This window comes from Herpailurus yagouaroundi, unplaced genomic scaffold (assembly GCF_014898765.1).
Source record: "Herpailurus yagouaroundi ecotype Mexico unplaced genomic scaffold, PumYag 267, whole genome shotgun sequence".
Lineage (NCBI taxonomy): Eukaryota > Metazoa > Chordata > Mammalia > Carnivora > Felidae > Herpailurus > Herpailurus yagouaroundi.
Genome location: NW_024412484.1, coordinates 1348260 through 1363826, shown reverse-complemented (window position 1 = coordinate 1363826; position 15567 = coordinate 1348260).

Here is a 15567-nt window from a genome sequence, read left to right as displayed (position 1 = left end):
GGCCAAGGGCTGCCTCAGCCCGGCCACCCTGGGGAGAAGGGCTCACCCCAGGCCTGCGGTTTAGAGAACTCCCCGGAAAGGAGCTGCAGGGGTCAATCCGTGGCCCCAGGATGCCAGAGCGTCGCTCCCACACTGTGTCTTTTAGAAATGGGTCTCCCCCCCCTTGGCATCATAAACATGAGCAGCTTGCTCGCAACGATAACGGGTGAGGCCTGTGCACGAGCAGTCTTGCCGTTACTGGAGGCGGTAGGATTTTAAGCGTTGTCCGCGAGCAAACGTACCGCCTTCATCACGGGTCATTTTTTCTGGATTCCATCAGAGGAACGATTTGTAAGGTTTAGAGCCAGACACGGGCACTCGCACGCAGGCAAGTGTGTTCATCATGCCCATCTATACGAGTATTTAAATACCCTCCCTCTTGCTCCGAAGTGGATGGTTAATACTCACCAGTTGCACAGCTGAAACCCAGAGCCTGTGGGTGGGCTTGTCGGCAGCGAGTGAGGCTTACCGGCTGCTGGTGGGGGCCGGTGCGGGGAAGGGGGTTGGGGTTGAGGTGCCAGGGTGATGGTATAGACATGGCTGGGGTGTAGACATAGCTGTGGGTGTGGACGCGGCTGGGGGTGTAGATGTGGCCGGGGGGAGTCCCCCGCGGGCTCTACCCACAGTCCTGAGCTCAGTCATCCGTCACTCGGCACACCTTCCCGAGCTGCAGACAGACGCTGGTGATTTGGGCCTTTTCTTGGCTTGGAGGAAGCGGGGCCTCAGGGGACCCCGGGGGCGGGGGCTCTGAGCGAGCGCGGAGAGATGACCGCCTTCACCTCTCGAGGGCAGTGTTGTGTTTGCAAAGCCCTTCTGTCACTGTTTGCCCATTTGCTGGACCCTGTAACTTTGTAAATTTACAAATGACGGGATCCTATGGCCGGGATTGAGCCCTGGGCTGGCACGGAAGGGCTGTGTGGTCTTGGGAAAGCTCCTTAAGCTCTCTGGGCCTCAATTGTCTCCTCTGGATACTGAGGATAATCGTAAGGCCCTCCTACCTCTCAGCACGTGGAGGGGATTAAGAAACACGCTGCGCGCTCAGCCCGGGGCCAGGCAGGGAGTCGGCGCCTCTCCCTAGTCATCCCTCTCCCCCTCCCGTGCGTGCTCCGTGCTTCCCGGCGAGGGGTCGAGGCTCGGAGACGATGTGCTGCTCCAGGATGTGCCGGTCCGTGTCCTGGGGGTTGTGTCCCCTGGCCACCCTCTGGCACCACGGCGTGACCCCGCCATGCAGCCGGAGTCACCAGCCCACTCCCTGCTTGGTCCCCTCAGGGCTCGGCCCCCGGGGGAAGCCCATCTGGGCCTACCTGTGCCCGGTGGACGAGGTCACCGGGCATCCAGGGACCCCAGCTGGGGTGGCACCTGCTGTGCGTGGGCGTCTGTGTGTGCGTATGTCTGTGCGTGCGTGCCTGCGTGGAGGCCGCTGTGTGCACACGTACGCCCAGGTGCGTGCGTGCGTGTGCACCGTCTCTGCTGGCCGTGGCGATCCAGCCAGGCCTGGCGAGGGGCTCGGGCCCCCGGGGCCGAGTGCGGGCCGCGCTGGGCATCATTCGGGGCTTCGTGGTCAGAGCAGAGCTGGCTGCGTGTCTCCGTGCAGAGAAACGGGGCCCCCCTCCCGGCTGGTGAGAGTCCCGGGCTCCACCGGGTGGATCTGAGGACACGGCTGGCAGCGCCTTTGCCACGTCCCACGGCGTCCCACGGCCGCCCCTCCTGCCCGGGTCTCATCTCAGTCCCAGGCCAGAAAGCCCAGCAAAGGGCAGGTGGGCGCTGGATCCTGGGCAGGGCACACGGCTCCCTGATGCGGGACAGGGAATCTGTCCCGTGGGAAGACAGCACAAGCTCCCATAACCCGGAGAGGCCACTCCTCCCCTGGCCCGGCCCCCCGAATCTCACTCCCGCCGCCGTCTGTCCCCCGGAAGATGGGGCCCTCCAGCCAGGGCCTCCCGGGCACAGCAGATGGCAACCTTGCAAGGCTGCAGATATTTATTCTGTAATTATCACACCAGGACCGCACACTCGACCCAAAGCACTGAAGTCGTCAGAACACAATCTTTTTACGGGTAGCAGATTGAAAATCCATCAGTAAGTTCCCATCTATCACCGCTGCTGACAGAAGCCACCGGAAAGAGAAAAACAAACATAAATAAGCTTTGTCCACCCGGGGTTTGTCGGAGGCCGCCGAGGGGTCCCTGGGGGCTCTCGACACCGACGCCGACGCTGAGTGCGCCCGCGGCCTCTGGCCCCCAGAGCGGAGAGGAGGCGGCCCAGGCCACGAGCCGCCCACCGGCCCCCGCCTCCTGCCCACCAGCACCTCGCTGGGGCCTCACTGCCTCCAAAGCCGAGGGTGGACGAGCAACCCGCCCTGGACACGCCAGCTGGGGGCCGGGAGCAAGTGACCGATGGAGCTGCCTCCCAGCTTCTGTCTCCTCCCCCCCCCAACCCCTTGTCTCAGAAGAAAGCTCCATCCCAACCTCCATTTGATAAGGCTCCAGTACGGTCCCAGACCAGGGGGCGGGTGCAGAGGACGAAGGGCCTAGAGGTGAAAGGGTAGCAAGGGTGTCTATGTGGGTGAGCTCCTTGTGGGAGCCGGTGGGGGCCCGGGGATGGGTGAGTCAGGGGCTGTGGTCTCGAGGGTGGGGGCTGAGGCCAAGCCCCTCCTCGGGCCATGACCGTTGTGCTCGTTGTTAAGGATGTCGGTTTCGCGGGTGTCCTCGTGGTGTCGCCAGCCTGACCGCGCCTCGGCGTCTCGGCCGTCTGAGCGGACACTCGAGAGGGCAGGAGCCATCCCCACCGACACCAGGATTCTCCCAGCATCCGCTGCGTGGCCATCACCTGCCTCATGGCCGAAGAATCCACAGGGGCCTGGGGGGCCATGACTTCGGCTCTGGGACCAGCCGGGCGGGCGGGGTCCGAGCTGGGGGCCAAGCCGGGAGTCCTGAGTCCGTCCACCGGATCCCCGGGGAGACGGAGGTGACTACTAATGAATTAGGAATCGATCTACAGATTCATCCACACCTCAAAGCATGTCTTCTGTTTTTACACTTAGTTGCTCGTGAAATTCTATTAACACCAGGATACCGGTAACAAGCGCAGGACGGACGGTTCTTTTTTCTTGTTTTCTGCTAACAGCGTTTTTGAGATCTAATTCACCTTCCGCACAATCCATCCACCGAAAGTGCACAATTCAGTGGCTTTTGGCGTATCTGCAGTTGTGCACCCGCCGGAATCAATGCTGGGACGTTTTCATTATGCAGAAAGGAGCCTCCTTCCTACTCCCTCGGCCCCAAGCAACCACGGACGTCCTCTCCGTCCCCGGGGATCTGCCAGTCCTGGACGTTTCCCATGACGGGAATCACGGGCGCCATGGTCCCTGGAGTGTGGCGTCGCTGACACAGCGTCACGTGTCCCGGGTCCATGCGCGCGGCCGCGTGTGGCCGTCCTTCCCTCCCATTTAAGGCTGAATGACGTTCCATCCGACGGATGCACCGCGTGTTGCTTGCGCGATGGCCTCACGGCAGCCATTTGGGTCGGCCCCACGCCCTGCTTCCTGCGAACAACGCTGCCGTGTGCACGGGTGCTCGAGTTTTTGTGTGGACGGATGCTTTCGCTTCTCTCGGAGCAGAGTTGTGGGGGCAGAGGGTGGCTCTGCGCCTGACTTTGGCACACCTGCGGCGAGTGGGGGCCCTCCCATCCCCACAGCCTTGCCAACGTGTGTTACCTGCCTCTGGTGCTGCCGTCTGGGCCGGTCTCTCATTTGGATTCGATTCGCATTTTCCTGGCAGCTACGGACGCGGAGCGTCTTTCCACGCGCCCTGGCCACGCTGAGCCCCTACCCCCAAACCCTTTCCTCGATCTCCAGCACCCACAGGCGGGCAGGGGTCCCCCCCCACCACCACCACCCCGAGGTGAGGGAGCGGCAGCCCTGGGCCACAGCCCAAGGTCGCGTGGCCCCGTGACAGAGTTGGATTCAAATCCACGTTGGACCTCAAGCCACGGATCGGCCTCGGGGAGGCAGTGGCCTGCCGCCTGTTGCCTCAGGCAGGCCCCAGAGAGCATTTAGCCCTGTTGGCGAGAAAATGACAGGCCAGGCATTTATTTCTTCTCTCAGCCAGAGCAGCCCCGTGTCTGGCACAGCTGAGCAGACTTATATTAGCAGCTCAACTGTCAGACCCCACGCTGCACGGGGGCCTCCTCGGAGCCCCTTCTCGCACGCTTTCCGCTGATTAATAAATTAAATTAAGCCCATCAATCCACGCGGCGGCCGCCAGCCTCCTCTCTGCCCTCCTCATTAGAAGCACCGCCAGCCTCACGGCCGCAGGGCGCAGGCACCGTGGGCGGGGTGGGGGCCGGCCATCCAACCGGCATTTAGGGCCGTACGTGGGGCCCCAGAGGCCCCGGCGGGTGCGTCCAGTTCCAGGAGGGGACGGAGGCCCCACGGGAGGGATTCGGGCTCGGTGACCGGGATGTGTCCGTCGTGGGTGTCGGGAGGCTCACCTGTGCCCGTGGTCGGATGTTGCCTTTGGCCCTGAGTCCCACGTGGCTTGTGCCAGCCACAGTCCTGGCCGTCACTGATCCTGTCTTTATTTAAAGCTTTTGATGTTTATTCATCGTGGGTTTGTTTTTTGTTTTTTCTTTTCGGTATTAATTTCGACTTGAGATGCAGTGTGTTAAAATAGCGTCTCTTGTGATGATTGGTGCCTTGGCTCTCCCTTCAGTTTCATGCCCCAGGTGTGTGCCCGGCGCTGTGCGTCCAGGGCCCGCAGTCGTCCGGGGAGGCGGGGGCGCCCCAGAAGGGTCCCGCAGGGAAGGCCGCTGCCCGCCCGCGGAGGGAAGCTCACCGTGGCCCAGGAGCGGGGGCAGGAGAGAGGAGAGCCTGGTGGCAGCCGGGGACGGGTCTGTCTGCGCACGGGCTTCCGGGGGGGGGGGGGCCGCGCGCATAGACGTCTCGTTGCGGCCCCGCTGGCGTGGGCCGGGCCAGGCTGGAGCTCGGGGGGGACGGAGCGTGGCCAGGAGCGCTGAGCGGGCACAGCGCCATCGGTGGGGGGAACCACAGCCATGACCGTCGGGCCGCGGGGGGTCGGGGGGCTCCCACCCCATCACGCCCGTCCCTCAACGGTGGCAGCCTCGCTCTCTGCGAGGCGGCGGCCGCCTGCTCGCGGGACACACAGGCTGTTCTCAGGCCGACCGTTGGCCGGGTGCACCTGTTCTCCCCCGCCCCTTCCCAAGCTGCTGGCCGCCTGCAGTGAGGGACCCTCCACCCTGCCAGTGGCCTCCCTGGCTCACCCGCAGGAGCCGAGGCTCCGGCTGGGCCCCCTCCCGGCCTGTGCGCGTGACCCCCCATTGTACCACCCGCCAAACGTGGCTTACGAAGATGGTGTAAGAGCTTTGGCCACTCTCCTGCTCTCCGGCCCTGTCTCTGTCTGTCTGTCTCTCTCTCGTTCCCAAACCGTCCGAAACCAGGCTGCAAATCTCAGAGTGTGAGGGGCCCACCCCTTAATGGAAACGTTCTCTCACACAACCACAATATAGTGTGTCACCTAAAAATTATTAGTTCGCAGCCGGAAGTCGGTCCGTAGATGTGCAAGCTGTCCCCGAATGTCCTTCATGGCGATTTTTGTGAACTAAAATTCAGTTATCGTTCGTGCATTGGTTTGCTTATGCCTCTTTTAGGGCTAGACACGCTCGCTCGCTTTTCGGGGTAACATTCGCTTTTTTGTTTATAAAAATGAGTTTTATTTTCTAAAAGCCTAAAACCGTTGTTGACTAAACGGGGGCACGAAATGACACTGTGATGTCAGGTGTGACTTCTCGGCCGAGGGCTCGGGCTGGGTCCCTGCCGCACGTCCCATGCTCGGCTGTTCCCCGGGGGGGGGGGGGGGGGGCCCCCTCCATTTCTCATCCCTTTGCTTCCCGAGTCACGGAGTCGCCTGTAAAGGCTCCCCCGGAGTCAGGTTGCAGGTTTCCGGCAAGAGGACCGGGTAGGACTGGCTCCCGGCAGTGCCACGCACATCAGGGCGTCCACACGCTGCTGTCACTTGGTCCTTGGAAAGATGTGACTTCCTTATGCCTTAGCGAGTAATCTGTGGGGGGATCCTTTTTTCTGTGGGATTCGATTCTGTTTGGGGAAAGATACAAGAGAAAGGTGTCTTTGGAGGACCTTCCCCTCCACCTGCCCCCGCCCTCCTGGGGACCCATCTCTGTGGCTGTGAGGGCTGAGCGAGGCCGTGCACGTAGCACCTGGCCCCCTACCTTGCAGGTGGCCCTCGCTCAGGCGAGCCCTCCCGGCTTCCCGAGGGCTCTGAGGCCGGCCCAGTTGGTTCCCGTGGGTCCTCAGAGGGCTGGAAGCCTAGCCGACTGCACCCTAGCTGGAGCCCAGCAGGGGCTCCCAGACTTGACAGCGTCCGGAAGGAAGCACGAGACTGTGGCGCCTTTCCCATCTCAAGGCCATCCTACAGGGGGGGAGGAACCCTTTGGGAGCTTGGCCAAGTCCTCATCCACCCCCAAGGGCCCTGGGGGGACGGCGGGGTGCCCCAGGCCTCAGGGCTCCAGGCCTCCTGGAGCAGGAGGCCAGCTGGGTCTCCCAAACGTCCCCAGCGCTGGTGGCCCAGCCTCGTGGGGCAGCAGGTGTCCCAGCCTGGGGCTGGGTGAGAACCTTGCGGCAGGCGGGCACCTGCCTCCTCGTGTGAAGTCGGCAGAGAGGAGAGGGTTCTGTGCACTTGGGGGATGGCCAGGGCAGTGGGGCTGGGGGAGGACCGAGCACGGGCTTGTGGCTGTGCCCTCGCTGGAGGTGCCCTGCGAGGGGCTGTGGGGCGCAGGCTCAGTGTTCCCACCCTCGGAGGTCCCCCCACCCGTTCCCATGCGGCGGCCCCGGGCATTTTTCACACGGGCGGAGGCAGGCATCTGTGGCGGGTGAAGGCACCAGCAGGTCACCGGGAAGGTGGGGTCCCTGGTGGACCACCGAAAAGAACAGAAGATGATACCAGAACCCAGGCCCCTGACTCCCAGCGCCCAGCCCTTGCCCCTGCCTGGTTGTGGGACCGTGTGCCCCAACATCCTCCTCACCTGCAGGTGACGTTGGCGGGGTGGGTGAGATATGGCGGTCTCCCAGATGGTCCCAAGGGACGCCCGCCTGGGTCCCGCGTCACCTCCATGGGGAGGGCGGGAACAGGGTGAGGGGTCGCCTGCCAGGCCCGCCCACTCCTGCCTGTCCCTGTCTTTTCCTCTCTCAGTCTGTCTCTCAGACTGATTGGCATTTTTCGATTCAGTACCAGACATTTTGTATGAAAACTTGTCGAGGCTCTGGATAAAATTGTCTGGGCCTGCTCTTGTCTCCGGCGGGAGACGTTGAATTATGAATCCAGCGTCTTCAATGGTTATGAGATGATTTGGGTTTTCTATTTATGGTGGAGTCAGGATTCAGAAGGTAATTTTTAATCTACGAATTTGTCAATTGCACCCACGCTTTCGAATATATTGGCATAAAACTCCTGTTTATTGACACGCTATCTTCTCACCTCTGCAACCACGGTCACACATGTACGTGATTATGTGTTCGTCTTGAGTATTTTTTTTTAATTTTTTAATATATTTATTTGCCCCGGTCGCCTAATGGATAAGGCATTGGCCTCCTAAAATATTTATTTATTTCTGAGACAGAGAGAGAGAGAGAGAGACAGAGCACAAGTGGGGGAGGGGCGAGAGAGAGGGAGACACAGAATCCGAAGCGGGCTCCAGGCTCCGAGCCGTCACCACAGAGCCCAACGCGGGGCTCGAACTCACAGACCGCGAGATCATGACCTGAGCCGAAGTCAGATGCTCAACCGACCGAGCCCCCCAGGCACCCCATCGTCTCAAGTATTTTAAATCTGTTTCCCATCTTTTATTCTTGATTGATATTTCCAAAGATTTGTCTATTTTATTATTAATTTCCCCGCGTGAACTGGTTTCAATCTTTTTAATGCTCTCAGGGGCGTGTTTTTCTGCTTCCTTCATGATTCAATTCGAGCTACTTTCTTTGTTTTAGTCTATCGTCCTTTTGATAGTATTTCAGGCGGATGCAGCTTGGCCTTCCCTCTTGCCTAAAATAGTCTCTGGGCACCGTGCATTTCCTTGTACTTATGCGTTAGCTGCGCTTCTCAAGTTTTGACTTGCAGTCTTTTATTACCTTTCACTATGTTCCAATGTCTGTTCCGACTCCTCCGTTGAGCACGCGTGACTCAGATTTTCTCGATCATTGGCCTTGATTTCCCGGCGTAGAGTTTTCCCCGGTTGCTGACTTAACCGCTTTGGGCCCAGAGCACGGGGCCTCGTGTGTTGGTGAGGCTTGCTCCCATCCGGGCAGGTCACCGGTTCTCAGAAACGCTTCCCTTCGCGCTGGAAAGATCGCCAACTCCCAGCTCTGGGGTGCCCGTTTCGGCCTCTACAGGTTCTTGTGCGTTAACCGTGTCTTTCGAATCCCCTGCGCCCCGGTGGCTGTCCGCGGCGCCTGGTCTGCCTGAGTCCACGTCGCGGATGGAGGCGGGGCGGTCACAGCCTCTGGATGAAAGGCTTTCCTGTGTCCAGTGGCGCCCGTGGTGGGAAGGACTATCCCCACGGTCTGGAGTGGCCGTCTCGACGCTGTTTGCTGGCAGGTGGTCGGGCACCCCCTTTCTCCAGGCTCCTCCTGGCTCCCCTGGGCTGGGGTCAGGGCAGCCGCCACTCGCCCCTCACGCTCCGTAAATCGGCCTCAGTTTCCCTGTTTGACCACGCGTCTGCTTCCTGCTGGAGCGCACGCGGGACAGCACACGTGCTGGGGAGGAGGCGGGAGCGACCACAGCGCTGCGACAAGATGCGTGGCCAGAGAACTGCACGGGTGGGGGTCGCAGCGGCGAGGACGCCTGCAGGCGGGGCGGGGGGACGGGGCGGCCGGCGGACGAGGCAGGGCGCGTGCACACGGCACTCCGTGGCGGCCTCTGGCAAGGCGAGCGACGCGGAGGTGAGGGGTCCCCCGGCCCGTCTTTCGCTTCCGACCCACCCTGGCTCCATGCATACCGGGGACGTTCCAGAACGTTCTCCCCGTGCCGCACTGTTGGAAACTGAAATGCCAGGCAGGACCCGCGTGCCCCAGGAGGAGGATGACGAGGAAGCCGAGGTGAGGTCCGCTGGCAGAGGAGGGCGGCAGCAGGGAAGGCGTGAAGGCCGCAGCCACGGGCGTCCACGTGGCCAGGTGACCCAGCAAGCGGAGATGCAGAGACACGCTCGGCGTGAGGACTTTTGTGCCAACAGCAAAGCTCCCAAGGCAGCGAGACACGGTGTTTGTGGACACGCACGCGTGTGGTGAGAGCACGGAGCCCACAGGACAAGAGATGGTGACGCCAGCAGGGCTGGGGGGTGGGGAGGGGATGGGGAAGGGACAGGTGCCGTCTCGAAGGCTCCGTCTCCTCCCAAAGAGGGATGGTTTGGAACAGATGGCAAAATGTTAACATCTGTTCCATCTGGGTGGTGGGTACCGGGGTGTTTTTCACGTGAATTCTCGAGCACTTGGAGTATTTCATAATCAGAAGCATTTTAGAGGCTTGGCGGGGAGGGCAGAGGGATGGGGCCCTCTGGACAGCCCTCCTGGGGCGTCACTGTGATGCACCCGGCAGGGCTGGGTGTGGGGACGGCCTGCACACCCCTGTGGGCTGCATGGCGGGGTGGGGGGCGGCTTTCTGATCCTGGCTCTGTCCCCAGTCCCGGGCACCCTGGGCAGGGCCCTTGGCTCTGAGCCTCAGTGTCTGTGTCTGTAGGTGGGGGCCAGCCTGCGGGAGCACCTGGGGCGGTGTCTGTGGAGCGCCGGGCACACGGCCTACCACTCAGGGTGCACAATGTTGCCGCCCGCATGAGACATGCGTGCAATTTCCCACACAAGCCGTGTTACCTCCCTAGCAAGGGCAAAACGAACCAAAAAGACATCCGAAAGACATCCGATCATCATCCCTGTCGCCTGTCTGGCTGGCGCGGGTCACGGAGCTGGCATCGCGCGGCTGGTGGGGAGGCCGGCGGGCTCGGTCCCCGCGGAGGGAGTGGCCGCCACGTGCCCTCGCCCCGACCCCGCGCCACCCTTTCCCCGAGGTCACAGCGTCTTCTGTGATGGAGTTGTCCGAGCCACGGTCACAGTAACCACGGGTCCGCGATGCTGTCCATCCTCCCGACGCTGGGGGTGAAGGTTCATTCACCTGCTGTCCACTCTCAGGGCAGGTCAGAGCCGCGGTCACCGGGGTGGGAGGCCCCAAGAACACACGACGTCACCGCTGGGGGTCTCCTGCCCCAGACGCGCAGTGAGCAGTCGTGACCGCCAGGGGACAAGCCCGAGCAGGAGCAGTCGTGGGGACTGCGCCCCTCGCTCCTTCAAACGTCAGGCGGGAAAGACAGAGGCGCCCGAGGGCCGTGCCGGTGACTGGGTCCGCGGGGCCATGACCGCGGGCGGCGGCTGACGTTTGTGGGGACCGCACGTGCAAGTGATGGCCGCACGAGAATGGAAACGTCTGGTTCTAAGAAACGCACGTGGGGGTGAGGAGGCCTCGACCCAACAGCGCCCTGTGGCTCAGAAGGGTCCCGTGCACGGACGGCGAGACCCTAACCGTGAGGGGCGGGCTCGCTCGCGGGGCTTCTTCGCGTTATCCTTGCCCAGAATTATATCAAATACAAATCCCGAATGAGTAACATAAAAGTTATCAAAGAAAGAACAGATAACAATAGAAATGGGAGCCTCGCAGGGCTGGGGTGGGGGGTCAAATGGCAGACCTGGGTGCCGGTACATCCGTCTGTTTGTCCTGCGGCCGTCGGTGGCCACGGGACCACAGGGGCCGAGAGCAGGGGCCACTATCCCCTCACACCCCCGTTGGTGGAGGTCCCACCGCCAGCTGTCCCCACAATGGGGTTTGCCCGGCGGGCGGCCGGGGTGGGAAGGGCAGGCGGGCGGGGGACTTTGGGGTGTGGAAGGCAGGCCCTTTGTGGCCACAGCCCAGGGTCCAAGTTGTTTAAAAGCAATTCCAAGATGTGCTGATTTTCTGAGCCTGGTGAAAGTCACATGAGATGCCGGGGAGTGACTCTGGGGGGGCGTCGTCCTGATGGGAAGCGGCTTGGGGTCCCACACACACCCTCTGGCCCTCCTGCCCCCTCGGGCTCCAGCCTTGACGGGGCTGGGGGGGGGGGCTGCCCAGCCGGCTGCAGAAAACGCACTCTGTTCCTTTGAAAGGAAGAGGTCTGTTTCTCGAGGGGCTCAAAAAACAAAAAAAAAAAAAACTCCACATATAAAAGCAAATGTTTGCAAAAGAATCACCATCGCCTGTTGGTTTCTCTGAGCGTCGGGAGACCAGCTTCCAGGCAAAATAATGGTCCCCAGACAGGACAGAGCTTGTAGCCGGTGAGCACGGTGAATAGTGGGGGAGACGGGGCTTCGGCCCGAGGCCAGCAGGTGCAGCCCAGCCCCGAAAACCCACGGCTCCCCGAGAACCCCAAGTGCGGTCCGGACAGGCCCCAGGGGGGCCCAGCTGCCTTGCCAGGGGGCCGCCCGCCCTGCTGCCTCTTTCGTCTGCGGCCTCCGGTGTGAAGTTCCCGGTGACAGACCTGCCCGCCAGGCACAAAAGCAACCAGGAGGTAATTAAGTGCCAAGTCTGAGAAAAGCCTCCGCCAGCCTCTGCACCTCTGGGCGCGTCTCCGCTCCTGGTGGCGGCCGCCGGGTTGACCAGGAGGCTTGTTAGGATTTCAGAGGAACCCGGTGTGATGGGGCGGGGAAGGGACAGCCGGGACGGACACCCGGGTAATCACCAGAAATGAGACCGTCTGCACGTGTCTCTGCGCCTCTGTGCCCGCGACACCAGCTATTTTTTTTTTTTTTAATTTTTTTTTCAACGTTTATTTATTTTTGGGACAGAGAGAGACAGAGCATGAACGGGGGAGGGGCAGAGAGAGAGGGAGACACAGAATCAGAAACAGGCTCCAGGCTCTGAGCCATCAGCCCAGAGCCCGACGCGGGGCTCGAACTCCCGGACCGCGAGATCGTGACCTGGCTGAAGTCGGACGCTTAACCGACTGCGCCACCCAGGCGCCCCGCCACCAGCTATTTTTACGCGGGGCTGCGTCGTGTGCGGTTGACCCGCCAGGTCCCGGCTGAGAGCGGACGCCTCCGGGGCCCCTGCCCTCAGCCCCCGGCTGTGGCCGCCCCTCTGCAGAGGCCAGGAATCTCGGAGTCTCCTTCCAGCCTGTGAACCGGCCACCCTCGGAGGCCCATGTATCATAGCACACCCAATCTTCTCACGTGGCTCGGCGAACCCAGCCCGTTGTGCTCCTGACTGTTCCCCTCACCCTCCTCCCTCCCTGGGGGACCAGATTCGTTCCCCGTATGACCCGAGAGAGAGAGAGACAGAGACAGAGAGAGAGACAGAGACAGAGAGAGAGAGCCGGAGCTCAGACACCCTCACCTGGGGTGCGCGGGGCTCCCCACCACCCACGCTGTGGCCGGGCGTCGGGAGACCGCCGACCCCTGGCTACTTCCCCAGAGTGCCTCCCACCAGGCAGCCGGGTCCCTGCCTCCTGCTCATCTCCTGGGGGTGCGGGAGCTCTGACCCCACACCTGGGCGGCAAAAGGGATGCCTGTCCTCCTAAGACAGGTCCTGGGCTCAGGGATGGGGCCCAAGGGCATCTATTGGGGACTGCGTGGCTGGTGGTGGTGGGGAGGGGCAGAACAGCCCCGTGGCCGCTCTCTGCCTCTCACGGGCTCAGCGGGGAGAAGCCAGCTGGGTGCCCGGCGACTGAAAGCACATTCCTTTTTTGCCTCCCAAAGGGACCCAGTCTTCTGGAGTTTGGTTTTTAGCTGGCAGCTCAGGTGGAGAGAGTCTGGGTCTCTTGCCTTCGGTCAGAGCCTCCCCTTTGACAGCCAACTGTCTGCTACTGAGGCTGGGCCCCCGGCTAGCCCTTCCCTGTCCCTGTGTCCCTTCTCCCTAGAGAGAGGGACCTCTCTCTGCTCCTACTAGACCTCTGGCTGGTGGGTGAGAGATGCCCTGCAGACAGAGGCTGGGACGTGCCCCCCGCCCCCCCCCCCCCCGGGGAGGGAGCCCAGGTCAGGGGTCTGCCCACGGGACAGGGGGTGCAGGTTGCAGGCCTGCGGCCTTGCCTCCCCCACCCCACCCGCCCTACGGGGCCTCCCCCACGTCTGGAGGCCCAGCCCCAGTGCCCTCCAGGGTCTGGTCCCGCCTGTGTGTTCCGGTCATAGGTCCTGCCGTTGGGGTGGAGGCCTGGGGTCTCCCTGGGATGGGCCTGCAGACTAGTCGGTCCTGGATGAACAAGACGGAAGCACATACCCTTTATTTATGTGAGGCAGGCAGGTGACGGGCGGGAGCGCACCTTCCCCGGGCGCTGGCCTGGAGGATGCCCTCTGGAGCCTCGGGAGGAGCCCAGGATTCGAGACTGAGCTACCCCGTCCGTCTCCTGCCGTATAGATTCCAGGTCGTCAATGCCCGGGGTGGGGGTGGCAGGACTGGGCCCTTCCCTCAACAAGCTTCTTCTCCCGCCCCACCTGTCAGACCACACTCGACAAGGAGTCACCGTGGCCTCCGAAGGAACACAATCAATCTTCGATGGAGCGTCCACCCCAGACCTCAAAGATCCAGGAGTTTAGTTCCGGATTCAATACAGCCACAAGGTTTCAATGAGGCCATGTTTTCTTTTTTTTTTTTTTTAATTTTTTTTTTTTCCCCAACGTTTTTATTTATTTTTGGGACAGAGAGAGACAGAGCATGAACGGGGGAGGGGCAGAGAGAGAGGGAGACACAGAATCGGAAACAGGCTCCAGGCTCCGAGCCATCCGCCCAGAGCCCGACGCGGGGCTCGAACTCACGGACCGCGAGATCGTGACCTGGCTGAAGTCGGACGCTCCACCGACTGCGCCACCCAGGCGCCCCTGAGGCCATTTTGTCAAAACCAGTCATGTCTGATCCCTTGGAGAGCACGGTGCGTTTGACCGCATCCAAGGGAGGCAAACAGGCCAGGTGGAGACATCGTGGCCGCCTTCCGCGTCTGGGGTTGGTCTCTGGATGTGCTCCCCAAAGTCTAGGGGGGCTGGGGTCCTGCGTGGTGGAGGTGGAGGGGAGGACCCTTGCAGGCTCATTCCGTCCATGTTACAGATGGCAAAGCCGGGCCACACACACAGCCCGTGAGGGCGGGATCCGGCTCTGGGCAAACCGGACGGGGGGTGTTGGTTGTAAGCCACGGAACAAGGGTGAGGTAAAGAGGGACGGGCACTGGCGGCTTCCTCAGTGCTCAGTGGCTGTTTACTGGATGCCACGACATGCCCAGCGAGCGGGGAGCGGCCTGACAGATCCGGAGTGGGGGAAGCCCGGGGCTCGCGGGTCACTGGTCACCCCCCCCCCCCCCCCCCCCCCCCTGTGCTTGGAAGCCTCCAGCACGGCCGCGGGCAGGCTAGCCAGACCGCGTCTGTCCCGCCACCGAGCCGGGTGCGGCCACGGACTGACAGGTGGGCAGGTGATGCCTGGGCCTCTCTGGCCCTGCCAGGCTCCCTGCCATTCCCCGGGGCGTGACACCGCCCACACTTGGCTCCCGCTCCTGCTGGGGCACTTTTGTTTCTTTACAGTTTGGTGCCGTGATGAGCGAAGCTGGGTTGAGCGCTCACGGACAGACCGTGGTGTGGACGCACGCTCATCCGTCCTCCCTAAGTCCCCTCGGAGCGGAATTGCTGGGTCCGGTGGTAACTCCGCGCGTAACTTGATTAGAAACCGCCAACGGTTTCCCAGAGTGCTTGCAGCGATCGAGAGAGTTCTGGCATCTTCCCTCGCGTGCGTGGTGCGGTCAGTCGTTCCGCGGGTGTGGCCGGGCGTCTCCGCGTGCTCCCCGCTCAGCAGTGGGAGCTGGCGATGCGGGTGGGCAGGAGGGCCGTGGGGACCTGGCTGTAACAGGTGCTCAGCCACCTGCTCTGTGTGCCGTCCGTCGCCTGGTTCCAGCCCAGGCGCTCCTCAGGCTTCCGTCTCACCGCTCTGGGCGCGTGGGGCATCGTGTCCAACGGGGGGGGGGGCGCCTGCGGCTGCGGAGGGGCATCCTGGGACCCAGAGGGGCCCCCGGCTCTGGACGCAGGGCACCCACTGGGAGGCCGATCGATTTCTGCATCCAAGCCCTGGCCTCAACGAGCCCCTGGGTGGGTGAAGGTGAGGGCCTCTGGGGCCTTGCTTTGCCCTTCCTTAAAATGGGAATACCTCTGGAGGTTGGAGATGTAAATGAGGTTGCTGTTCCCCCGGGGGTGGGGGGGGAGTTCGTCCTCTTGACAGAATGGTGGCTCTTCCGCAGGGAATCCTTTCAGCCAGCGCTACCCAGGGGTGGTCTGTGAGCCAGCCGCTAAGTGCTAAGCGTTTAGGTCAGAAAGCCACAGAAACCGAGAATGTCTTAGAGCCACTTGACGGGATAATTTTGTCTGTTGAATCTAAGAACAGAACATCGGGGCTTATGATTTGTGGGTTTCTAAAAAAATGTTTATTTTTGAGAGAGAGAGAGAGAGAGAGA